The 27,279-nt window shown below is 40.6% G+C and overlaps 2 long non-coding RNA genes across 2 annotated transcripts; both read left to right on the top strand.

The window, feature by feature from the left end:
- The first annotated feature begins 472 nt into the window (after nt 1–472).
- On the top strand, nt 473–6,507 carry LOC106040191 (uncharacterized). The gene is made up of 3 exons (XR_001209755.3): nt 473–1,277; nt 1,402–1,481; nt 6,344–6,507. It is a non-coding gene; the product is annotated as an uncharacterized lncRNA (long non-coding RNA).
- A 10,415-nt stretch (nt 6,508–16,922) lies between these two features.
- Nucleotides 16,923–19,856, top strand: LOC136789073 (uncharacterized). Its single transcript, XR_010827848.1, has 3 exons — nt 16,923–17,227; nt 17,840–17,961; nt 18,572–19,856. It is a non-coding gene; the product is annotated as an uncharacterized lncRNA (long non-coding RNA).
- The last annotated feature ends 7,423 nt before the right edge of the window (nt 19,857–27,279 follow it).

Raw genomic sequence — 27,279 nt, 5'->3', positions numbered from 1 at the left:
ACAATTTTCAGGTGGAGGAAGCGTTTGGGAGGTGGTGAAGATGACCTCCAGGGAGAAGAGTTGGCACTGAGCAGAAGTGCAACAAGCAGGGCTTCCAGAGTAAATATTATATCAATGGGGACACTTCTGTCCTCATGAGGTTGGTGTGGTTGGGTAATTGTGAAAAGAGGAACTTCTGTTGCCCCTCGCCACCCACACACTTCCTCATCAGCTTTAAACTTGATAATGCAGTCTGCAAAACACCGCTGTCTTTTCTGCCCCTTGCTGATGATAGCAAGTACCGCACATCCCTCTTCTTGCTCTGCACACTCCACGAAGACGGGCTTTACTCCTCGAGCTGTCTTAGCAAAACCCCTTTGCCCCACCGCTCTGTGGCAATGACCTTTTTTGAAGTGGAGATCTGATGCTTGTCCTTTGTGAGGAAGGTAGATACATAAACAAATCCTTATTGTTTATTGGAAAAATACTGCAGACGTTTGGCAGCTGAGGTCCCTCTGTGCACTCACGGGTGTGGGGAAAGGAAAGGGCCTCCTGATATGTGAGGGAGTAGTGGGGTGAACCCATGCTGCCAGGAGTTATCATCTGAAAACCACTCTGAGGAGAAGGGACCTCTACTCCTACCACCATCCATACCTTTGATAGACATGTGCCCTGTACATCTCCCACCTCACAGGCTTCCTCCAGCACATCCCACCAATTTGGGGGAAGATTTAGTGGTGAGTATAGTGTCTCTGAGTGTGGTAAATGGATGGAAAAGGGAGCTCTGGAATTAGAAAAGCAAACAAAAAGTCCTATCAGCTACACTGTAGTTAACAGAAAGTACACACAGCCCTGGGAGCAGTTCAGACTTCCCCGTCTAGACAGTGCCCCTTGGCTTTGTTGCTCACCCACATGTTTTGCAGATGCACAAGTCTGGGGCAAGGCTGCTCCTCCTGCAGGGGCAAAATAATCACTGTGGAGTTTTACTTTGATTTGTCTGAGCTAGTTTTGGACTCTACAGACAGGTCTTGGGCAAGGACAAGGAGGCTCTGGTGGGGTCTTCACCGCATCCTGGCAGGACTTGCAGCTGGCCTTCAGAGAGCACCGTGCTGCTGGACAGTGCCCGCGTGAGGTGCTGGGAAGGCTCCAGGGGAGCAGGGGCACCGGCTGCAGAGGGCTGGGCACAGGACGTTCAGTGGGACTTTCTTTCTGCAGGCGTTATTTACAGTTGGTATTAACGGATATGTCCTGTTTGCAGCTGGAAGTGGGCAGCTCGCTGAGTGCGTTTCTCCACCCTGGTGAGATGGTGCTGCGCTGCAAGCAGGCACAATAAGGCGTGTGAATCATACCATCCCAAAGGCCTGGCATCCGCCTGAGTCATGGTTCTGCTACCCTGTTTTACAATTCCTTCCTGTTTTGCAGCATCGAGGGGTTTGTTGACCTTGTGACCTGCCCATGGCATATTGAAGACTGACCGAGGTGCAAATGGAAGCATAGGCTGGGTACAGTATGCTTTGTTTCTTATAAAATATGAAAATCAACATCTGTTTCAAAGGAGAATGAAATAAACTTTTGAAATGCCCTGCAGATTATCACAGTTTTATAAATTTGGGGTCAGATCTTGAAATGCTTTTCCCATTCCATTCCATTAAGCTTAAGTCTAACATATTTGATATTTCCAGCAAAATTACTTAGAAAGAAAAATGAAAATGGCTAGTATTTAAAGTTTGCATGAGACACAAATATTGGATAATTGCTAAACAGTGTAGAGACTGTATTATGGATTTAACACTCTGAATTTTATAGAAAATTATATACAACAGTGTATGTTAGCTCAGAGCAAAAATGTAGGCAACATTGTCTAAATGGGGACCAATCACCCTGATAAGATACTTGTGGGTAGTATGAAAGCTTCCCCTAAAACAGCAGGGCCAAAAAATAGCGTAAGAAGTCTATTGGGAAGTATTAAGTGGAAATGCAGAGGTATTGTGTGTTTGGTTTTGTTTGTTTTTTTCTTTTTTCTTTTTTTTCCTCCTGCGTCTGCCACTGATACTGCTGTTTCTGCAGTACTATTAAAAATTTTGATAAAATACAGAGGATTCATTGAGGAGCAACAGGGATGAGTAACAACTTGAAAAATATGTCCTGTTCTAGGAGACACAAAATAGCTGGTTTACCAAAAAGGAAGCTGGGAGATGATTTGATCACAGCTTGTCAGCACTCACAAAGCAAACCTTTGACTTTCATCTCTTAAATCTGGCAGATGAAAGTATCAGAAGAACCAGTGATTCTGGTTCTTCTGCATGTGAGCAAGACAGATCAAGCAACACAAAAGCAGATTAGAGATGAAATGCAGATTTCCAGCCTCCAAGCTAATTACACTTTGGAACAATGTATTTAAAAATGTGGTAGATTCTTCAGATGAAAGTTTTAATTTGGAATTTTGTTGCCTAAAAAAAAAAAAGTCTGCTCTAGACAAATAAAAAATAGTGTAGAGAAATTTCATGATGTTTTGTTGAAGAGGTTAGTGTGTATGACTGAAGTGATTCCTTTTTGCCTTACACTATAGAAATGCCTGGTCTATAATCTTAATTTAGTGTGCTTTCCAACATGAAGATGTGATGGATGGCATTTATGTTGCTCCTGTGTTTTCAGTGATATATTGTGTTCCGTTAGGACATGATGAGTTTAGTTTGAACCTCCTAGAAGTAAATGGAGAGTAGGTAGCTGTTGCCTAGGTAGGCACCAGACATGCAAGTCTCAGAGGAGTGGAATAGGGAATTTTCTGTTTCTAGACGGAGCTGGGCAGAATTTACTGCTGCTCAAAAAGTTGACGGGTTGGCTGGAACCAACCGTGGCTATGAGTATCTGCCTACAGAGACACAATGGTCAGGGGAAGAGATGTGTGTAGAGATCTGTTTGACCTTGTTTAGAGTTTCCTCAATTAATAAAGTAAGTGTTCAAGTTTTAGTTCTGCTAAAACTAAGCTTTTCTCACTTCAATATATTTTTTGTCTTTTTTGAGGATCTCATTTTGGACAAGGGTCTAGGCATATTGCCTTCAAGGCTGGCCAAATTTATGATATCCTGACAGTTTACCTTTGCTTGTGTAAACTCTCCTCCACCTTCAAGAAATACTAAAAGCTTTTCTACCACTTTGTGGTGTGGTTCCCATATGGCATAATGGAAACTCTGGAGCAGATCCAGGAACGAACATTATTTCAGCTTATGCTTTCTGACAGTTATTACTGAGGTTTACTTGTTGGTAGTGCCTACAAGAATATTTGGTCGGGAGCCTTCACAGACTCCCCAGGTGATGTGAGCTATCCAAATCATGCCATTAGTGTCTGACCTCCCTCTCCCTTACTGCAGGTTACCTAAGCTTGTCAAGCCTGTTCTTGTCCTATTCTCTCTTTTGTCCTCTTTGAAGTAGACAACTCCAGTTCTTTCAGTTTTTCCTTATAAGCTGTGTTTTCTAACCTCCTGATCATTCTAATTTTTCTCTTCTGAATCTCCTGTCATAATGTATGCATTTGTAGGTAGATTTCACTTTTCTTCACAGAGGACAGCTAAAAGTGGGCAGAGAAATTGGTGAAAGATGTGTTAGTGGATCAGACAGAATTTCTCCCTGGGTCTCTCAGATTAGACACCCAATCAGACATCCCAGAGTGAGCTCTTCATCTTTCTTTCAGCAATGTAAGACTTTGTCTTGTTTAATTTAGAAACCACCTTCCTCCAGATGTTCTTCTGCAGGACTAAACCCTCTTATCATTTCTCATGCCACATTTGAGCCATTTCATTGTCATTGTTTATCTAGAATTTTACACTTGTCACTACCAAAAATTTAACAGTGTTTTCAAACCTTTTCTTTATTTTTTCAAAGTTATGCCAAACTCTAAATATGCTCTCCATCACGTCAAACTTTCATTTATGATGAACAAAAGAAATTCACTCTTTCATCACCTTAATTATTAATAAGAATAATGAACACCTGAGGGACAGATACCAGGACAATTTACCCAAAGTATACTTCTTGTTTGACACATGTCCTCACTGCTTGGAGTGCGTTTTTCCAAAATGCTTAGCAGCCACCTTAGACGCTAGAATCTAAACCATGTTCACCTAAGAGAATGTCATACAAAACTGTGTTTCAGGAGCCTTATTATATAGAAAACTGAAATGTATATTCGATTATATACACCTAATGTGTTTTGACTTTATTTCCAGGGTCTATTTCTCTGTTATGTTCATGCACAAATCCACATGTCTTTGATATTAAGCTTATGCTTCCAGAATGATGTAGACTCTGAACCACAAAAAGGGACATAGAAAACTGGGAACTAGCAGCTGGCTCTAGCTGTCTCTGCAACCATTGTTTTTGTTATCTACATGAGAAGTGAGAAGTTATTTTGGTTTCTTAGGAAAGCTTTCATATAGGGAATATTAGTTTGGGTGGGAGGTTAGTACAAACAGTAAACAAATCCAATGTTTCAGAAATAATACTGTACATATATAAAATGTTATTTTCAAGACACTTTATAGGTCTTACATTGCACTTGCAAAAAATTTTCTTGGATCTATGTGGATAAAGGTATCTCATATGCATCAGAATGGAGTTGAAGGATTTAAAGGCAAAAATGGCATAAAGGAAAGCCTATTAAATATTTTTGATATGGTTTAAAATTCCCTGAATTTTATATTGATATCTTAGGTGAAGAACAATAAACAGCTGTATCATTTACAGATGTATCAGCTGCATTTGCAGCTGACAGAAGGAGGGACATGAGTGGAGTAATTCCCTGTGGGAGTGATGAAAGTATAAACTGCTGGATGTACTCATCACCCCAGAGAAATAGTTGTCATCTGCTCTCCACATAGTAATAATAATGAGGCTGTGAAGTGGGTGGATAAGGAAGACAGCTATCATCCTCCTGAAGCGTAGGACCTCCTTTCCCTTGTCCTCACTGCACCTTGCAATCCTTGCATTGTATACACACAGTCTTCCTGCCAGTGGCCCAGATGTCCCCAACAAATACATATCATCCGACTGCAAAAAACACCAGTCCTTTCTGGGGATGCTTCCTGCTCTCTCCCCACCAGGACATTCTGTCTATATGAAATGTTAATATTAAACAATATTATTATAATAATATTATATTAATATATTAATATATTACATTAATTTATTATTATATATGAAATATAATATGAAATATTAATATTAAATAATTTGAGAATGCAGGTCTTTTGCTGGTCTCTGGTGTTTGTGTGAATCTGAAGTTTACTGTTTTGCAAACTAGTCACACTCATCTGCTCTATTTTGCTTGAGCTTCCGCTGACTCATTTCCATCAAAGTCCAAACCATGGCCAGAGAAATTACCTAAGATCAGTGAAAGAAATACGTCAGTGATACTAAGCCTTCACTTTAAGGTTAAAAATGTGTCCTGACAGCCTTCATTATTTCTCCTGCAACACTATCTAGGTGTTAATCAGCAGGTGACTATGAGTCCCCAGAGAAGCATTGGGAAAAAGACCACGTGGTTTTACTGACAACAGTGTGACACTCTGATATACATTAGGTCTTGTCAAACATTTTTCTTTATGGTTTCCCCAAAGGATTCCCATAAAGTGAAGGGCATTGAGTTCAGTGCTTCTGCTGTGGAGAAAAGAAGCTGCTACAGCTGTAGGATTTATCTTTGCAGTTCTAAGAACAGAGAGCTTCATATTGCTTTTAATGTACATTTGATGCTAGACCAAGAGTGTCACCATTTTGGAGCTTAATGTGATAAAGGCAATATAAAAATATAATCAACTACAGGTCAAAGAGCAATAAAAATATCATCACGGTCCCCCTTTCTGCTGGCCAACAGTTGCCCCACATCCAGCTCTTGAACACAAGAGGTATTGCCATCCTTGCATCAAGAAGTCAATATTGCACCTTTGTGCTTCACAAGTATTTTGCTTTCAGCTGTGATTGTGAAAAGGGAAGTGTATGGCAAACAGGATGCAATCGGACAGTTCATAAGATGGGCAAGACTGTCTCACCGGAAGGGTTACAGTGAGGTGAATTTCTCGTTGTTGCTAAAACTTTGTCCAAATATATTTATGTATGCTTAGTTTCGGACTTTGGCAGGAAGCTTTAATGCAGAAACAGCATGCCCTTCCGTCCTTCGTGTGTTTAAAAGCTCTTTCGGTGTGAGTCATCGGAATCCTGTGGTTTGTGTATCCTGAGCGGAGAAGGGCTCTCTGTGATTATCAGACATCATGCAAAAGTTGCAGTTTGAAAATAAAATGATAAGGAAGTTCATTATTTCATAGGAAATGTCTGCTGATGGCTTTTTTTTTTTTTTTAATTTCTCCTTTAGGTTTGGTGTTTTGTTTGGAGGCCTTGTGAGGGTACAAGGACTGTGTGGCTTTGCATCACAGACACATATCATTTTTCAGAAGTGCTGCTGCATTGCGAATAGGAGGGTCTCCTTATGAGCCAAAGAAAATAAGATTCAGCAAATAAGCCTCTCCGGAACAAGAAAGCCATCCTGAATGGTTGTCTATGTGTTGAACTGCTGCAGTGTCATCTGCCACTCTGATACTGGTCAGTAGCAATCAAGGTACATCTTGCCTCACAAAAGAGGAAAAATGTCCATTGTCACTGCCTTTATCCTGGTGCCTTAATGACATATGAGCTGACTAAATTTTCACCCAAAATGATGTGAATTTCTTGTGATGTTTTCTTGAGATGGCTCTTAGCATGTGCCATTGATCTCTGTGTCTTTATACCCTGCTGAAATCAGGGGTATAATATATAATATATATATATAATATATATAATATATAATATATATTAATGATCCTGTCATTGTGACAGATTGTAGTGACAGAACAGGTTAACAAAATAGATGGACAGGATGCAGAATTCTAACTAATCTGCTTAACTGGCTTTTATGTCCAGAGTAAAGCTATCACTGTGTGGGATCTCTAAGACATTACCAAACTATTTCACGAAAGAACATGAGGAGAACACTCTCACTGACATATTTAGGGGTATATGCCTGAGAGGTCTCTCACTGAGCAAGCAGAAGTGCCCTTTGAGAAAACTGTCTTCTCCTGGCAATGAAAAAAAGAAAAGGGAAGAGGATGGGGAAAGGGAAGGGGAAAGAGAGGAGGAAGAAAAGGGAAAGGGGGAAGAGGAGGTCAAGGCAAAAGGGGAGGGGAGAAAAGGGGAGGGGAGAAAAAAAATGGAGAGGAGAGAGGAGAGGAGACTCGAGGAGAGGAGACTCGAGGAGAGGAGACTCGAGGAGAGGAGGGGAGGGGAGGGGAGGGGAGGGGAGGGGAGGGGAGGGGAGGGGAGGGGAGGGGAGGGGAGGGGAGGGGAGGGGAGGGGAGGGGAGGGGAGGGGAGGGGAGGGGAGGGGAGGGGAGGGGAGGGGAGGGGAGGGGAGAGGAGGGGAGGGGAGGGGAGGGGAGGGGAGGGGAGGGGAGGGGAGGGGAGGGGAGGGGAGGGGAGGGGAGGGGAGGGGAGGGGAGAGGAGAGGAGAGGGAGGGGAGGGAGGAGAGGAGAGGAGAGGAGAGGAGAGGAGAGGAGAGGAGAGGAGAGGAGAGGAGAGGAGAGGAGAGGAGAGGAGAGGAGAGGAGAGGAGAGGAGAGGAGAGGAGAGGAGAGGAGAGGAGAGGAGAGGAGAGGAGAGGAGAGGAGAGGAGAGGAGAGGAGAGGAGAGGAGAGGAGAGGAGAGGAGAGGAGAGGAGAGGAGAGGAGAGGAGAGGAGAGGAGAGGAGAGGAGAGGAGAGGAGAGGAGAGGAGAGGAGAGGAGAGGAGAGGAGAGGAGAGGAGAGGAGAGGAGAGGAGAGGAGAGGAGGACATAAAATAACTTGGTGTAACTAATTACTGCTGACTAATTCAGCAAGACTGTAATGTTGAAAAACACATTGGAGAATTGTGGCATGTGAATTTATTTAGAATAAATAAATTCATGTAACCTTCTCAATGATCTTTCATCCCACAAAAACAGATCTTCTCAAGACTTGCAGAAAAATCCCAGTTCTAGGAAGTGCTTGGAACACTAAGACTTGTGTAATATTTGAAGTATGAGTTACAGTGTGTGTAGGCTGAATTTGGAGTTATACCCTTATGACACCTTTTCTGTGTTTAAAAGAATTTTTTATAGACAATAGCCAGGTTGGAGGTTCAGAATGTAAGTACCCTGCCCAACCACACAGACCACACTAGCAATATTGATGACTTTGTGAAGGAGATAAACAACTTGAGCCATATTGCAGTGGTATGGACTACGCAACTGCTTTGTGCACTGCTGTCTTGCAAATATGCCTATGCAGATATTTGCGACAAGGTAACTTAGTCTGTGACATATAAGTGTGCTATTTCTTTTAAGTTTGAGTCTTCTGATATATAAATAAGAAAACAATAGCCCTACCCGTGTAGTAAAGTGTGCTGCAATTTGAAATTATAACTGGTTTTCCTTCTGCAGTCTGCCTTAAAAGATGTTTGCTCTCACCATGACCTTTACCTTGATAGTCGCTTTACCAATGGCAACAAGAATCCACATCACTTCTAGAAAGTATGATTAGAGATTCTACTGGTCTTAGAAAGAAAAGAGAGTTGGCAGAAAAGACTGCCAAGGCTTTTTATGGCCATAGGACATAAATGAGGTCAGTCTCAAGTAAACTACAATATAATTTATGTGAACTTCTGGGTGACATCCAAAGTCTTTGGTTAAATAGAATTACAATGAAGAAACAAGTTGCAACCAATGAAGTACCAGTAATAACAAAGTTGAGTACAGTTGGTGAAATTCTTCTCAGCTGAGGTAAATATGGCAGACTACTCGTTGACTTTCATATGGTCAGTGTTTCGCTTCAATTCTGAACCCAGCAATTTAGGGAGGAGAAACTTAAAAGATGGTTAATTTGGAAAACAGCAAAAATTTGCAGGAAGTATTAGCCAGAAAGATGAAGCTGAACTCTGTTTAACCTAAGATCTTGTGTGTTTGGGATGCCATTACAGAGGACTCTACAGATTTCTACAGGATATTGAATCATTCTTAAATCTGGTGGGGACTCTCCATAAATCTCCCAAGGCATGCACAGAAAACCAGTCATGTGCTATGTTGGAGTCCTCTTCAGTAACCATAGGAATTGTAACTAAACACTTAGCTTTCCACACAGAGCCTGATGTACTTGAAGTGTACAACAGCATTTGTAGGTCATCATTTTTCTAAAAACATAAGGCTCACTTTTGCAATCTTATAACTACTCAGAAATACTGTGTTATTGCTAATCATCTGTGTCACGTGCATTGGCCAGGAATTTGACACAAAGTGCTTTGCAATCTGCTTTACTTTTTGGAGCAATCTGAAGTAACAAGTAAAATGAAAGCTCTAGAAAATGAAGGCCTTTGATATGGGTGTAAAGGCCTGTGGTTGATCTTGTGTTATTTTATTACCATGTAATTTGTTCTGAATCACAAAATACAGAGTTCCTTCCTGTTTTGCACAAAGCATTTTCTAACATTCTTTATCCAGTATTGAGTGGAGTCAGGAAAAAAGTATAAAGGATGTTTTCTTCATTACATGAAACTTATTTCATTGAAGGAAATTAAATAACAGAGTGCCTCAGAAGAAGTAGAAAAGATGTTCTGATTTAAGTGAGCAGATATATTTGCTTGAGGTTCAGTAAATATGGAATCAAGCCATAATGACTTACCAGAACTGGCCTCCTTGTTGACATCCTCAAAGATCTGTGGGAACTGCTCTGCAATTTGTCCCTCCAAAACAGCTGAAATATTTTAACAGATTCCCTTTTTGCTTCCACCTCTACTTGACTGATATTTTTATGAGCACTTATTTCACTCAGAAATAATATCTGTGGAGGGTATACTTCTGCCCTGGGAGAATTCTACTACTGGGAAAACCTTACATGAAAAATTACAGATGCCAAGTGTCTTGCTGTGTCCTGGTTTTGGCTAGGATAGAGTGAATTTTCCTCCTAGTAGCTGGTATGGTGCCGTATTTGTGGTTTAGGATGAGAATGACATTGAAAACATGAAGTTTCAGTTGTTGCAGAGCAGTGCTTGCAGAGAGACAAGGACCTTTCAGCTGCCCTGCCAGCAAAGAAGCTGGGGCTGCACATGGAGCTGGGAGGGGACACAGCCAGGACAGCTGGCCCAGACTGGCCAAAGGGATGTCCCGTACCATGTGGTGTCATGCTGAGCAATTAATTTGGGTTGGCTGGCTGGGGTGGGGAGGAATGCTGCTCAGGGGCAGGCTGAGTGGTGAGCAATTGCATTGCACATCACCTGCTTTGTACTTATTATTATTGTTGCTGTACATATTAGTATTATTATCCACCTGCCTGTAGTGGACTGCAGGACTGCACAGGCCTTCTGCTGATTATTAAGATGTTGCAAACCATCATGTAAGGTTTCATTTTTAGCAGTTGAAAAGTGGCATCAGTTGCCAGCTCATGTAGAACTTCTGGAGAATTCTTTAGGGATGTTTAGAAGATGTATACATTTTTTGAAGGTTTAATATGTTCACTCCTCTTATGCTTGCCATTTTGTGACCCTTTGACACACTAAGTCCTTTTTTTTTTTTTAGAGTATTTCCTTCACAGTGAGACTCTACTACCAGTAAAGGTTCTTTTCATAATATGTCTTGCAGATGGGGGGTAGTTCTTAAAAACTAGCTTTTGTGTGTTATTAAAAATGAACATCAAGTAGGAATAAAAAAAATCCCACTGATTTTAAAAGGTAAGAATCTCAACAAGAACAGAAGTCCTTCAAATTCTGTGTGTGTATGTGTTTTAACCTAGTCTTTCACTTCATTACTTGTGCTGGTAGATTAAATTTTTGATGCCAAGTGGTTCAGGTTACCTCAGCATAATGTTGAGGTATTGGTACCTCTGTTGAGGTATTGATACCTCTGTTTTTTTAATCTATTGGCTTTTAGTGTAGATTAGCAGTGATACAACACTTTGAACTCAATATGATATCCAATTTTAAAAAATCCATAAAGCCTTTATGAGCAGTAGAAGTGATAGGCATCAAGAAGAGAGCTATCTAAGAGGAGAGCCATCCTCAGGCCATACCTGTCCATCCTTATTTCCTAAACTAAGTGTTGCAGCTAAATTACTGCTTGATAACTACTTCTGTTTCACAGAATAATAGAGTGTCTCAAATTCAAGGAAGCAAGCAATGGTAAAGCTCCTCTTATTCAGAGCACCTTGCTCTGGCCTTCACAACTGCTTGGTCTGGATATAGAAGATTAATTTAATTTCTGCATTTCCTACTGTCATGTACCTGGAGAGTGGCTGATGTTTCTGTCACTTACCAAAGAAAAATTACAATGGAAGACCTTTTCAGACTTTGCTGATCTCTTGCACCAATTCAGCTTCATCCATAGAGTGAACTTTCATTAGGTTTTGGTCATGGTCCTGTGAGAATCCCTGAAGACCACCAGGATATCTTTTGATATAGAAGGTCCTATAGCATGAAGGTCCATGGCAGATAGGGCCATGAATATTTGACTTGGATTTGGATCATCTGTCCCTTCTCATGATCATCAAATCTTCTTTCACACTGCTAGGCATACCAAGTTAATAAGTTGATGGATTTCTTTTCCACTTTTTTCCCACACTTTCTGCTAGGTGTCTGACCAGTATGTGCAGCAGAGATATCCCTCCCTTGCTCCACTTGAATTGTTTCTCCAGGCATTTCTTCAGCATCCTCAAAGTACCAGTCTTCCTAGTCAACAGCCATCTCCACCCTTTTTATTTGTGCATTGGACAGAGCAAAAGCAGGGCTGGCAGTTAAGTGCTGCCAGAGACATGAGAGAGATGACCTAGAAATATCGCCTAGAGAGATGACCAGGGAGAGCACCATGCCCGCTCTGTGAGGGCATGGAAAGAAAGCAAGGAAATTCAGCAAAGTGGAAACTGACCATAAGAAAAGAAATCTAGTCAACAAGACTATTCTGAAGGAAAGCAAATAGTTAAGCTCCCACTTTTACCCTGGGTGTCTGAGTAAAAATTAGTTTGCTTTATGATTAAGAATGGTCTTTTCAGGTGTTTGAGAGAGGAATGTGAAATTCAGCAGTAGAAAGATGAATCAGAGTCTGTTGTGGTTAGTTTGTAAATTCCCACTGCATAGCGTAAGATAACAACACCCCAAGACCTGAATTCTTCCACGTTCAGGAGGCCCAACAACAACAATAAGGCAAGCTTATTTCCGCACGTACGGATGTGCGTGGCTTGAAATTATGGTTCAATATCCTTGTAAAGAGGGAGGCAAAAATTTATGTAAGAGAGCACGTGGTTTTCAGGGAGACAAACAGACAGCCTGGTGAATATGAAAGTGAATTGTTGTGGGCTGCTTGGTAAACAATGGTAGATTTCTGTTCGAGATGATCCTTATGAACAGCAAACATGGAAGGTATTAATGGGAAGGATTGGAGGTGTGTAAAAATGATACCAATTAGGTCAGTCACTTGGCTTAAAAATGCAGGATGTGTCCTTTAAGTCTATGAACTTCTAGCATTTACAATAACATAGCATTTCTATTAATGCTGTGTCAATTGTTGCAACAGATGACTGAATAAAGTCTAGCAGATTTAAATCTTATCACTAACTTAGGTGTTAGTGATCACTACCCTTGGAAGTCAGGAAAACAAAGATGACTTTCATGGAGATAAGTTCAGAGAGAGAAAGAAACATGCATGTGAAAGGAACATAAAAGAGATGATTGATTAAGGAAATTCTAAGTAGGGTAGTGCAACAAATAAAAAGATGAAATACTGGAAAAACACCTGCAGTGTGTTAGATTAATAACCATCAATTTTTGTCTCTTATATCAATCTAGAACTGCATTAATTTATGTTTTTAGTTTTTGTTGTGTCCTGAAGCACTGTTTTCCAGTAAAACAAGAGAACAAGAGAGACAGAGCTAAATGTTCAATAAACATTAAACAGTAAATGTTCTTGAATCCCTTTCTTCCTTTGTTCTCAGATTTTCTCATTGATTTTGCCTTTACAACCTTTACGACCTTTCTTTTTTTTTTCTTTTTTTTTTTTTCTTTCCCTCCAATGTAGGAAATGGAAGGAACTTGTTGCTAGGTCCAAAAAATTATATTGGTAGCTAAAGTGAGAACTAGGAGTCACTACTTAAATAGTGTGTTATGTGCTCTAGCACCAATTCTACACATTTCTTGTATATTTTTACCTGAAAGTTATTAGGAACCATGGGCTGTGTCTCTGAGCAGTCTAAGACCTACACTAACATGAAGATGGATGTTCTGCATGTTTTTCACGTCTCTGTTAGGTCCAGAAATGGGGCATGTCTCCATACAATTTCCTGGGGCATCCTGATTCAGAATCTGCTCTCACAACATCCTTGCACATGTGGTATTGCACAAAATGGCATGTATGAGGGCAGAAAGAGAAAGATGTGATGAGTTTGACCTTCAGACAGAAGAAGAAGACATATTTGTGTTCCAATAATTACTCTCCATTTTATCCAAAGTCTGCTTAATGTAGGATAAGAAAATGATACTAGGATCAGAGCTGAGACACAGAGTTATCACTGACCAGTCAGGGGCTCTGTATTTTCCAATAGAAAATATGTACATTAACATTGACATTTTAGGTGGAGGCACTAGAAAAACAAGGTATTGCTGTATTTCATTGTTCATGACCTGAATGTTGTGGCATCTGCATTTGACCTGTGTTTGGTGTTGGTGAAGCTGGGCAAAGCACAATGAATTCTTTTTTACCCATCACATTAGTTTTTCTACTGGCAGTATTTACTGGCACAAGTCCTCAAATAGCCTCATGACAAATAATCTTTTGTATGATGCCATGCTTTGCTTCCTCATTTATTGTTTTCAGGGCAGCTCGTCTGTAACATATAGGTTTTTTATTGCTCTTATCAGATACTGCCTGCCTCCCAGTAGTATGAGACAACTGCATCCCCTCACTTTACCCAGCAATATTATACCTTCTCAGGGAAAAGACAAAGTCTGTTTGAAATGCAGACGTATGTGGCCTGGCAGAGGCTGCATGGATATCAGCGGAAGCCTGAAGTGCATCCGGATCTTGTGGTGCTTGAGGTGAGGAAGATGCAGCAAAATCAGTGTTATCACCTCTTCGGGATGTGGATCCTTGCACTTAGGTGTGTGCAACATTTTGAATCGTAATTAGAGAGGTTATTACAGACTAACATGTTAAATTCAGTTTTGTTATGCTCTCTAAACAGCAAGAACTCCTGGTTGAACAAAGAGTAGAAATCAGCTGAAGTCAGCCTGAAGCAGAACAGCTTTCTGCAAAGCAAACCAAGAACTACACCCAGATTTATTTGTTCTCCCTCAGACCAAACATTTTACATATTCTGCTCATCTCCTCATCATTTCTAGATTATTTAACCCTATATTTCTTTTTTTTTTCTTTTTCTGTTTGTAAATTAGGTCCCATTCTCAATCAACTGCATTTTCAGAAGTTGGAGTAAAAGTGTTTGGATAAAGGTGAATAAATACTGAACTTTTCTAAATGGTATAATATTCAGTTTGGGTAATGCTGGAAAACAAATAGTTGTGATATCTTAAAAATCTTCCTAAGCTTTTTTTTTTTTTTCTTCAGACACACTTTGATGAATTTACTTGTGACTTTTGAATAGTTTTTGTCCCTGCGCTACTTCTTTTTTCAGTGAAGTGATGATTATTTTGAATGTTTTATCCATCTGTTCCAGCCACTTACTTGCCTCATGCAATGCTGAAAGCCACTTAAATGTTCTCTGTGGTTCTTTGTTTCCTGGATGTAATGGAGAGCAAGGGAAGAGAAAACATCTTACTTGAAGAGATAAGTCTTAGTTACTATTTGTTTCCTGCAAAAGCTTAGCCTACACATACCCACTGAACCATTCCTACTCACATACACAGTTCCCAGCTCAATTGTTAGCGCTCCTGCTGCACAGTGCTTTGGAAGACACTCAGAGTCTGTTGATCTTCAGGGAAACCCCCTAGATTTCCTTTCTTATTATTCATGGGGATTTCCCAGTCTGATGCAGAAAAACAAGGATCAAAGTGTTTTACATGTTGATGGATGTCTCCAGCTTCTTCACCATATTTAAAAGCTTAAGCAAATGAGTGGCCATAAATAGAATTATTAAAGTGATAGAAGTGGGAGGAACACAAGCAGAAAGTAATATTTTGTGTATATTTCAAAATGTGTTGTTAGACTAGCATTCATAACACAGCTTAACACATTGATATTTACTGTGCACCAGGGAGTGATGGAGAAAAAGGAATGGAAAACAGTAATTTTGTAACTGTACTTTCTATAGCAATTAGGAAAGAAAAAAATACATTTATACATTTACCACCAAAGTGTGATGTGGATGAGCATGACCACATCTCCAAAAGTAAGGAAGTATGTAGCACCACACTGCATTTACTCCCTGCTAACTTCAAACTTGGCCTTCTTCTTTTAAATATATATATATATATATATATATATATATGTCTTATCATATGGTAATATCAAGTTAAAAAAAAATCCTTTTGCATGCATGCATAATTGGCCATAATCATTATCTTTCAGTTTTTCAGCAGTATAAGGAAGTTTGTGGTCAATCTGAAAACCATGCAAAACCTCACAGAAGCACTAAGTTTTCCAGTACAGCAAAACAGCCTGAGTTAAAAGTTCAATAATTTTGTTTTAACCACTTTGTGCTCAGATTTTCTCATTGATTCTGCCCTTATAACCTCTTTATTTTTTATAACCTCTTTTATTTTCATAGTTTGATCAACCTTTTCTTCCCCTGAACAGCACACAAACATTTATAATCATATCCAACTTTTTAAAAGACAAGGGATTTTAAGACAAAAGAAAGATAGCAACTTTCACTCTAGATGGAAATCTGTCCTCATAAGGCCTGGGATTCGTCACAATCTGCTTGAAATATGTTAAATGTTAGAGAGGAAATGCTCACTTATCTACTTAAGAATAAAACTAGCAAATATTAAATGACTAATTGTTGGCAAATTTTGAGAACAATGGGCTAAGTTACCCTTAGTAAATCAGACTAGAATGGAGTTAATCACAGAATGAACTTTTTCTCCTTATGTTTGAGTTCTGAGTTCTCCATCTTGAAATAAGATTAAAGATCTGTGCTAAGGTGTTAGTGGAATTATGCAGGAAGTAATAGTATATATAGAATGTGAAAGAATAACACTCGTTTATTATTTAATTTAGCTGCTAAAAAAATACTTGCCCATGCATTTACCTGTGACTTTTCCTGTTTGGCTCAATACAGTCTCTTGGCCCCGTCTGTGCACTTTTGAATACCTCACATTGATTCCTGCAGACACAGGGCAAATCAGTCTGACCTCTGGCTAGGTTACCTGTTGGTGAAGGCTTGTGCCAAGACTATAACTCTGAATATCAGTTCTAAGAGTGCCTGGAAGTGATCACAAATCTCTTGATGAAAGATGTAATAATGTATAATGCTGTCTTATTTTTGATTTTGGACCCTGAGTTCCAAATTGCTGAGTTCACTGTAAAGGACACAGTGATACTGCCAGACCTGTTATATGGTGGCTGGGGGACTGGAGTTGGGCAAAGGACCTCTTTCTTGCCGTAATGGTGGCTGCTGTGTGCACGGGTGCTCATATGAAATATGCTGCTCGTGAAAGACTCACCTGCAAAACCTGTGTGTGTTCAGATATTGTTCTAATACTCAGTCTTAAAAAGTTATGAAAACAAGCCTTCTCCTTGCTTCGTTATGTCTAAGCAATATAAATAAAGCGGAGATAAAATTCTTAGCCTAGAACCACTGGCTTCAGCAAGACCAGTCTGGAGCGCAAAGCTCAGCACATTAAAGGTGTCCGAGTGTGTCAGCTGCCCAATTTTCTGAAGCTGTCACCATGTTGTACCTCATTTCCTGGAAAGATGGGCTCCACGACATGCCATTTATTGTCATCGAGGTTGCTTGCTTTATGCTTTATCCTGATGAACGATGTAGTAGCGAAGTCTGTACATCTTCCTCCCACCTTTTTAGCTGCTACCAGAGCAGTGATGGGGGTCCCCAAGGACTTTTCGCCGGGTTGTGCCACGTCGTGCATATTTCAAGTGCCAACGCTAGATGGTGCCGGTAAACCTCCTGCAAAATCATCTATCCTGATCTCAGCCTGGGAACCTCAGAAACGGTTAAAAGCGTGATTTCTGTGCCTTCCAGCCCGCTCCCTCTAACAGTACGTGCTTAGTTAATGACATTTGAAGCAGCTTTATCCCTTAGTTCCTGGTAATGATTATTGTAAACAGGCATGTGCTGCTCCTTTCCTGTTTTCCCCAAACGCCCACACCAGAACGAGGGGAGAGGAGGCTTGGTGTGAGGGCCTGCTAACAACATTTCCAGGAGACAGGGCAGACGTTGGCAGTTCTGGTCCTAATCAAATGAGTGAGCCCGGTGCAGGGGGCAGCCCTCCTTGTGCAAGCTGCCTTCCCGAATTTCATGACAGGGTTTTTCTACACGTATCGGGGACCTACAGGTCCACATCGGTTTCTCTAATGTAAAGGCTTATGCGCTCTGTGCTGAATGTAATGGTAATACGTACTGAAGGCTTGATTCTGCTGATATGAATTAATTTCTTAATTAAGGAGATAAAAATCCGCATGCATGCTTGGATTGGATGTGAAGGATTGGATGAATCTGAAAGATTGAAGGGTCCCTCTTCTTACCTGCTCTCCCTCCTCCCCCCTTATTATGCTTTCTTTTTCCTTTAAAAAAAATAATAATACATTTTTAATAAATAATGAATAGACACCGAGCTTGCAGTGCTCTTGAGGTCATACCTTTCCTGCAGGCACAGCTTCTTTTAAGGAGGAACCACTTCTTCACCAAGAGGGTGGTTGGGCACTGGACAGGCTGCCCAGGACAGTGGTCATGGCACTGAATCCGCTGGAGTTCAAGAAGCGTTTGGACATGGTCTGATTTTTTATTTTTTATTTTTTTGGGGGGGGGAGTTGGGGGGGAGGTAGTCCTTTGGGAACCCAGTAGCTGGACTCAATGATCCTTGTGGATCCCTTCCAAAACAGATACTCTCAAATTCTCTGATTCCCTTAACTCTTTAAGTGCTTTCAAAAATTCTGTTTTGAGGAGCTGAACTACTCTGACTACAGGAAGGTAGCCCCAGCAAAAAAAATTCCCAATTTAGATGCCCTGAAATAATTCAGTGGATGTGTTAGCTAAGGTGAAATGACTGCCACTCACCTTATAATTCACCACAGGACACATTTGGTGCTAATGTTAGGCTTTAGCGTCTTCTAGTACAGAATAACTGTAACTGGTGTTGTAGTCAAATGCTTCAGGTTTGGTGTTTTGTTGTTGTTGTTTGGTTGGTTTTTTGTTTGTTTGTTTTGTTTTGTTTCAGTGAGATGTGCTGTACTTGCAGGTTTTCTTCAAGCCTTACATCCTGCAGAAAGGACAGTGTGACATAATCTTTATTTGTTTTTTTTTTTGCTGTTTAGTTAATTTCCAAAAAGATCATTTCATATCTTTCATATCTTTCATATCTTTTTGGCTGGTTCCTTGACAGCTCTCTCTGCCTGCACCATCATGATGGAAGTGCCAAGAAGCAATCAACAGATGTCAAAGCACTGGTAGGTCCTGAGTAGTGGTTGTTATCACCATTACCCTGATAGGTACAGCTGCACCCTCTTAGTGTGTTAACCATCTTTTTTGTAGCTGTTTTGTAAATTGCAGATATTGCACAGGGTGGTTAATTCCTCATGGTCATGGCATGTTTCAGAAGGTGAGCCATGCTGAGGCCAGGGCTGTGCCAGCTGATTTCAAACCTCCCGCTGTTTGTGTGTGCGTTCATCTTGGTGCTGTGGAGTTAAGCTCCATCCGTGAGCACAGCTTGAATGAGATAATTGTTCTGGACCTCAAGGGGAGATGAAGTAACCGCTGTGATGAGAGGAGGCTGACAGGGCTGTGCAGCTGCTTCCCTGAGAGCATTCCCTTCTGATGTGAGCAATGCAGCCAGTTCCTATCTTAAAGGTTAAGGCTATAATGAGCATTGGGGTTAGATTTTTGGGAAGCTGGCTGTGCCAAGATGCTAGTAAAGCCTGGCAGCTACCTGAGGGAAAGGGAAGATGTGAAGGGAAGAGGGGAATAGGCTCCACGTACATTGCCTACCAAAAAACTATTTTCTAATTGTCCTCTGCTGATTGGGCATGTATTATTGGGTAAACTGTATGGCTGGGGTTACAGATGGGGTTGTTATTGTGCTGTGAAAAGAGGAGGCAGCCCTAATACAAGACTGCTTCTAAGACTAGTGAGTGGCAGTCAGACCTGGGCTGAGTCTCTGTGCTCAAGTTATTTCTCTTCTGAAATTGAGGACAGTGGGGATATGCAAAGAAGGTTTGGAAAACATTCTGGCGATGGTGTTTTGGTGTGCACAAGAAAGCCATGTCCCCAGCATGGCTCTTTAATTGCTCTGTTCCCTCCTGGAGTTAACAGGATACTCAGTGAGTTAAGCTCAGGATTGGTTGGGTAGGGTTTAACAGTGGACACGGGGTAGTATTGTGTTTGAAATGCTGGACCCAGATGATACAAATAGACCAAAGAGGGGTTGTATCTTCAGGATACAGTCCAGGGTGGGTCAGCTCAGTGGGTACTCCTTGCTGCTTTTGTCAAAGATGAATTTAAGTGAGCACTGGAGATCACAGAGAAAGGTCTGTGCTGGCAGCAAACAGCCCTTTTTAACAGCTATTCCCTGATGAATTTGTTGGCTGCTGTTTCTTTCTGAAGCTGGCCACTGTGGTTGGGCCAAACTTTTACCTTGAGGGTCTATTAAAGGAAAAATCATGGAGCTAGTGCAGGAGTGCGTCTTAGATGGAGCCAGGCTGTTTGAGGCTTGTCTTCTGACCTGCTACGATGGAAACGCAGTGCAAAACTCTTGCTGTTCCAGTTTCACTCTGAAATGATTCGGAAGCTTTGCTGCCACACACAGTTTCTGTCCTTTTATCTACTACTTTTCTGCTAATTTCATGGAGTTTGTGGGCATTTTTATGAGAGTGGAAATTTAGTAATCTAGTTGCAAGCCCATGCATTAATTACCTCATTGGGAAGACCACATGTGAAAGACATGCATTTGTGAGTCAGACTTGCTACATATTTCAGTTTAATTTAGCTGTTCTAAGTTTCTGTGAGACTTTCAGAAAAATGCAGTAAGCAAAATAAAACCAAATACAGTAGGACAAGCCAGGAAATTTATTAGCCCATTGAGAAATCTGTTGGACTTCTAATCGGTTATATCATCATACAATGTCAACTGTTGACTTTCTTCGTTTTTTACTTTTGTAAGTTACTAGAAAACCTACAGCAGTTACATTTACCACACTTTTGAATATAGTGTTAGAATTTGATCATTAATTATCCACAATAGTATTCTTCGAGCAACAATATATTGAAAAAAGTAGACTTTGTCTGAGTGTTGTTTAATATTGTTTTGCCAGAATTTGAGCTAGCTTTTTGATTTATAAAATAGCTTAACAGACTCTAGAGGTATGTTTTGCTAGATGTCTGTATGCTGGCTGTGATTTGAGAATTCCAAAAGAAGGTTTTCTTTTATACAGTATTTAGAATATGGATGACTACGCATGAAAATTAGGCAACTTAGCAATGTGAGGAACATTTTTTTTATACAACTACTTGTGCTATATCCTTTTGCCAGCAGAGAATGAATCTGAGGCTGTAAAACACAGCAGCATTTGGCTTTTTTTGCTCAAGAGGATAGGACCAGTAGGTCTTCCCTCTCTGATACAGAAAATACTGATCTGCTTGCATCTCGGAATAACAGGGCTCAAACAAGCGCTCTTGTCACTTTTAAGAAACGTGTCTCTTCTGCTGTGCTGTGAACTTCCTCATTAAATTCCCCTCACTCCGTGTGAAAATGCAGTTCCTTTTTAAGTTACTGAAATGAATTCCACTTGTCTTTTGAACTGGTATTATCCTTGGCAGTCCTGTGCAGCCATAGGTAAAATGAAGTAATGCTCTTAGTTTCACAGTTCTCCAGAGAGCCAGAGGTGGTGTCCTTTGTTGTTGAGTGAGACAAATGTAAATAGGATTTATATTAATCTCTTAAATCCACACTTTTGCAGATTTGGCTTATTAGTGTGTGGTTTAATAACAAAGGATAGATATATATCCTGAAAATCACTGGAGGCTGATTAGGAGTCAAGTATATGTCTCTCTAAATCCAACCATGCAAAAGGCAGTGACTCATTTAAAGGGTGGAAGAGCCATTTGGATTTCCAATAGAGAGATGAACAAAGAAGGGAAGAAATGAGAAATATGAAGCATTCTGAGATCATTACAAGTTATTTATAAACAGAAATCATCCTTGACAATGAACAAGCTAATGGGAATAGGTAATGTTTCATACTACTTCTCCCTTAGCTCTGATATGATTACGTCTGTTTGATATCAAGAGAAATAACTAAAATATTTACAGGCATATCTGGTTAGATATGTAAGAAGAGAGACAGATTCTGTTCAGTAGAGCCTGCTAAAAAGACATGAGGCATCAGACAAACTGAAATACAGGAAATATTACTTAACCACAATAATATTTTTTCACTCTAAAGGTGATTCATCAGTGGCACAGGTTGCATAGAGAAGTTGTGGAGTCTCCCTCCTTGGAGATCTTCGTAAGCTGCCTGAACATGGTCCTGGGCAACCTGACCAGGTTGACCCTGCTTGCATGAGGTGTTGAATAAGATGACCTCCAGAGGTCCCTTCCACCCTCAGCCATGCTGCGACTGTGTGAAATACATTTTCATATAGAAAAACTTTATGATTTTAAATTAATCACAGCAATATAAAAGAAGAGCACACTAAAGATCAATTGACAAAGGAATTAGGAACCTAGCAAATTCAAAAATGCAGTTGAGGTTTTAAGGCTTAAGTGTCAGGAGTCTGTTTTGAGAGCTCAACACGTGCCCCATCTGATTCTACATCAGTTTGCAAATCTGGACCTTTGTTCTTTGGTCACTTAGCTTATTTTGAAAAATACTCTTCAAAATTTTTGTTTTCCCAGAGTTACAATGGAATTGAGCTCCACAGTGAAATTCTGCTCTGAACTATGATGCACATTTTTCAGGCATGCTGTAATGGTTTGATGCGCTGCCCACAAGCACAAACTGCTACTTCATCCAGTCCTAACTGACAAAAACATTTCTCCCCGTGCTACTTTATCACCTGATGTTATGACATTTGAAATGATTAGCTGGAGTGCTTTGGACTTCGTAATTTGTTCAGAAAAGTTTTCATAGACACAAGCTCAGCCAGCAGGTATGGATTTATGGTATTTTCAACATTTCCTTCTAGATGTGTTTCCTGAGAAGAGTAACAAACTGGTTCCTCAGTTGCATTTTCCATTAAAAACTCAGTGGCATCCACTCAGCACATTAATAATTCTTGTGAATACAGAATTACAAAGTGAGGGGGCATTTTCCCATGTACAGTTATGTCTCTGTGTAGCTGAGTGATAGCCCTGCGTAATGATGTCACAGATTCAAAGTTCAAAGTATTAATAACTGGCCAGAAGACTACTTTCAATGTTTTTTAGGATGGTTAGAACTATTAAATCTGAAGACCCTAGTTTCAGTGCCATGGGATACATACTCACTGGTTGTCTCAGTATTAGCAACACAGTGTTTTAAACATGAGAATTTTAGAAATATTTTATTGTTTAATTCATGTTCCCAATGAATAGCCGAAGGGTGGGCACATCACTGGGGAGTGCCTTTGCCCCGTGGAACAGATGAGCTCCTGGCCCTCATCCCTGGTAAGACATGGGCAGCAATTGCTCACGCTATGGGAGCAGGACAGTGTGGGAGCTGCTGTCTTGTTTTCCTCACAGGTGTCTCAGATCTTCCATGTTCACAGAACACATGTTCTTAGCCTGTGTTCAGGGGAAAAGACCTTGCCTTGCATTAAAAATTTGTTGTGTACAAGCCACTGAGGCTAGCAGATACCACTGGTTTCCTAGATTCCAAGTCCATGAACCATGACACACCACAAATTTCTGGCCAGCAGACCACTGTGAACATGAATTAAATGATGAAGTATTTCTAAATTGTACCGGAAAGAAATGTGTTTGTGCAATTTGATACTCAAACCCAAATTTCCATGTAGACTGGCACCCTGTTTTTCACAGGAAAGTTAGCTTTCATGTAGTGGCATTTCCACAAGACACTTTTCAGTGACCAGTCAGTAGGATCACATGTGAGAATTCAGGAAAAGCAAGGAGTTGTTGGGTTTGTTCCTTTAACCAGAACTGCACATTTGTGCTTACAGAGAGAAGTTTTACCATTGAATAACATCATATACTCTCAGCATGGCGCACTCTGTGGGAACCAAGTATCCCCATGGGTGCAGGTGGGCTTCAGCATTGTGAAAACACTTATCTTCAAGAAACATCCTAAATGGACCTCTGCAGTAAGACTGTGCAGAAGAGACATCAGACTTTGAGCCTGAAGTGTAACAGCATGCACTTGGGACTTCTAAATCCTAAATCCTAGGATTTACATAAAAATTGAGCACCTATCAGGCTGCAGAGCTCAGGCTGTACTGCTCTTCTTCACATCTCTGTCAGTCTAAACTGTAAGAGAAGTGTAATTTTATAAGCATGCCTGTGTCCTCTCGAAATTTTTACACTAACACAAATTCAAAAAATGAAGAATGTTGTAACACAGAAGTATTACGGGTAGTTCCTGCCAGTGTGCCTCTTCTGAGTGGAATCTGGTAGAGGCCACACGTAAAGTCCACATAAAGTCGACTCCAATGATTATTCTGATTATTTTCTGTTCACTACCTCACATAGGAGGTCGGATCTTTGGACCACCCAGCTTGCTAAATCCTTCATGGACATTAATTGGTTGAACATAATTTCTTCTTGCTTCCTATGGAACACGTGCTCTGAATAATGCACACAATTATCCCAGAGATTTGTTTTCCACTGCAGATCCATCTAATGAAAAAGTGGGGAGTAAAATAATTGAGCTAATGAAAAATTCGAGTCTGTCAGTTGCTTTCAGTCAGAAATAACTGTTATTCTCTTGCACTACTTCACAGAATTTAAAAGAAAATATATCAGCGCAATAGCTTTTACATTTTTTTGGAGGTTAGCGTTAAGGTTAGGGTTAGGGTTAACCCTAACCCTGTACAACTGCGAAGTACAAAATGCCTGCTGAAAAAGAGAGCAGAGATTTCATACACATTGGTTAACAGAGAACCTGAACGCTTAAGAAGTCTCATGGAAACTGAGAAGAAAGCTTAGATGTGGCTCCCAGGTTGGCCTTTTATTTATTATTTATTTTTTTTTTTCAGTGAGCAGCTCTCAGCAGCACTGCTGGAAGAACTCACCAGGTTCTTTGTCCATAAACATTAATGACAGTCATCAACCCTTCTGCTTTTTCCTACTGCTCTTTTGTATGTTAAACTCCCCAGTTTTGGTTCTGCCTTATTATATGAGGATGCAAAAGGCTTCAGACAAAAAATGTTGGAGTGAAATATGATGTTAATTTCACAGGGGAATGCTGGAAGCATTAGAGGAAAATCAGTCCTTCTTCAAATGACAGTAGCTGTAAGAATTTCCTGGATCAATCTATCAATAATGAAAAGAGGGCAACCAGGCTCATTTCTCTGTTAGAAAGTTACTTAGGAACTGTACTGACTTACTGACATAGCACAGGCAAAGGTAATTTAGATAATCTTTCCTTCCATTTCTCATTCTTTGCCTTGCCAAAGGTAAAAATAAGATCTGGCATAATTGTATTGTCTTCCAAGAGCTTTGCATGGTGCCTTCCCATGCCTTCATGAATGGTGGTGTATAGAAATCTTCAGAAAAGGGAAACACTTTTTTTTTTTAAGGAGCGAAAAAGCAACTTTAAGCCACAAATACCATGTTCTTCCCATGACAGGTAAAACATCTCACGCCAAACGTCACTTCCAAAAGGCCCCAGATGCTCTTACAGGTTAACCTGCAATGGGATCAAGCAGAGGAGTCACCAAGAAAGAACGAGGGTTGTTGTCCAAATACTGTTTTGCAACCTTGCTTTAGAGCATGAGGCATGTGAGGATCCTGCAAGTGGAGGCTGCCAGGGATACACCAGGCACTGCAGTGATGCTCCTCGCACAGGTACTGCAGAGTTTTCTGAAGCATACCCCTGTGTTCTGCAGCAATGGCAGGGCTAGGGCTTGCAGCCCTCCCTGCAAGCTGTCCTCCATTGAAATCATGATGCTTTCCTCCTGTCATGAAGGAATCAAGCATCTAGATGTCCACTACGTTAATTAATATTTAATGGTTACATTTAATTAATCTTTACTAATTAATTATTCTCTGTAAAGTGAGCAGTTATTGAGTAGTTTATAAAATTGAGTTTAAAAGATCACCTTAAATTCATTCTGTAGAAAGCAAACTGTGCTCAGAAAGTTGCAGTTAGGTTTGATACAAGTCTGGATCAGCAGAGGGAGCTGCAACATAATATATTAATTAGTCAGGTCAAGTCTTCCATACAAAGCACATAAGCATACAAAGCATACAAGCAGGCTCAGCTGTGGGGCCAGACGGGCCTGCTCAGGGCTTCACCCAGCCAGGTCCAGACCCTCCAAGGATGGCGACATCCCTGTCTGCTTTCTGCTGCTTCCTGACCATCCCTGAACCTCCCCTCAGTGTAAATCTAATCACTAATCTAATTAGAAAAGCTAATATAAGCTTAAATAGCTACTAAGCAGGTGACATATTACTAAACAACTACCTCACTGCAAGTAATACTGAGCTATAATACAGTTCAATTATATGTTATTGCTATTAGTATTAACACAGGATTGTATTACTATTAATATAATTTGTAAGTCAACCATATAAGCGCTATTTCCATTTTCACCATTTTCACCATTTCACTCCTTAAAAAAACTTAATTTTTTTAACATTGTTTGCAGCACATTAAAGGAGTGTTCCTAAGCAATTAGCTTTTATTCAATATACAGTAATTTGATATTGGTGGGGAGGAAAAAAATCAAGGACCACACTGAACATGTACATAATCTGCAAGGCTGCTATACAAAAATACCAATTTTGTTACATATCTCTACTGAAGCAAAATAGAAATTGTTCATTGTGGCAGTAGTATTTAAATGCGTGTTTTCATTGTGGGAGACAGTCTTATTGCTGAGTACTCAGGGCTGTGACAGAGGATGAATAGATGGAGTTCTTTAGTAAATGCAGGACATTGTTATCTCCAGAGGAAAGAAGGGTAAATGGGGAAAAAAGTAGAAAAAACGTGATTACAGTAGTGATGATGAAGCATCACTGCTGCTGTGGAGTTGTTGTGCTGCTGCTGTTGAGATGTGTATTCATTGCTGCACTTAGCACAGCTGAGACATTAGCTTATTTATTAAGACGTTATTTTAAGGAAATGGTGAATCTTTTATAGGGCATGAGTTGCAGGCGGAAGAAGTGGTTCTATTAAAAGCTCATTGCTGGTTAGAACTGCCAACCATAACAAGAGCTTTGCTTGCGTTAAGCCCAGTGACAAACCAAGAACCGCAGAGCCAGCAAATGTCTGGCACTCACGTTTGCTCTAAGAAACACAACATCTTCACACCCAGAATCGGAGCTGCCATAAGAACACAGAAATTACCTGCTTGACAGGATTTTATTTCTGTTGGGACAACAAATAGAGTAGAGTTTAATGCTTTGGAGTCAATTTCAAATTAGAATACCATCATCCTGCTCCAAAGGTCTCGGAGTCTGAAATCTGCTCTTTATCCTCAGGATTTATATGGAGGAAAGGGGCAGTGCAAGTGACTGTATCTGCACCAGCCTCTGTCTACACCTAGGACTCACCATAGGAACCTGGCAAGATGGTGTCATGTGTTGGGAGAGGAGTGTGGGGTCAGTGGGAGCCGTCAGACTTGCAGTGTCCCCACCTTTGTTGGGGTGACATGGCTTCATGGGTCACGGCAGGAGCCAGGACAGGGTGTGTATCCTACTCAGGCTCCTGTCCATGCTGGGGACCTTGGATGCCCTCCTCTTCATGTCAGGTCTGGTTTGCAGGTGTTGGGGATTAAGGGATGGGGTTGGAAAGCAGTGGATTGATCAATGAGATTGGTAAGAGGACATCTTTGTTGCAGCCTAAACTCCCCCTGGTATCCTTGTTCTGGCCCCAGTGTGGGGAGGACATCCATAAGGTGACACACCTGAGAGCACACAGAAAACAACAGGCAATGACG

The sequence above is a fragment of the Anser cygnoides genome, chromosome Z (genome assembly GCF_040182565.1).
Source record: "Anser cygnoides isolate HZ-2024a breed goose chromosome Z, Taihu_goose_T2T_genome, whole genome shotgun sequence".
Lineage (NCBI taxonomy): Eukaryota > Metazoa > Chordata > Aves > Anseriformes > Anatidae > Anser > Anser cygnoides.
Note: the sequence above shows the minus strand (reverse complement) of the source record. Positions and strands in the feature narration are given on the sequence as shown.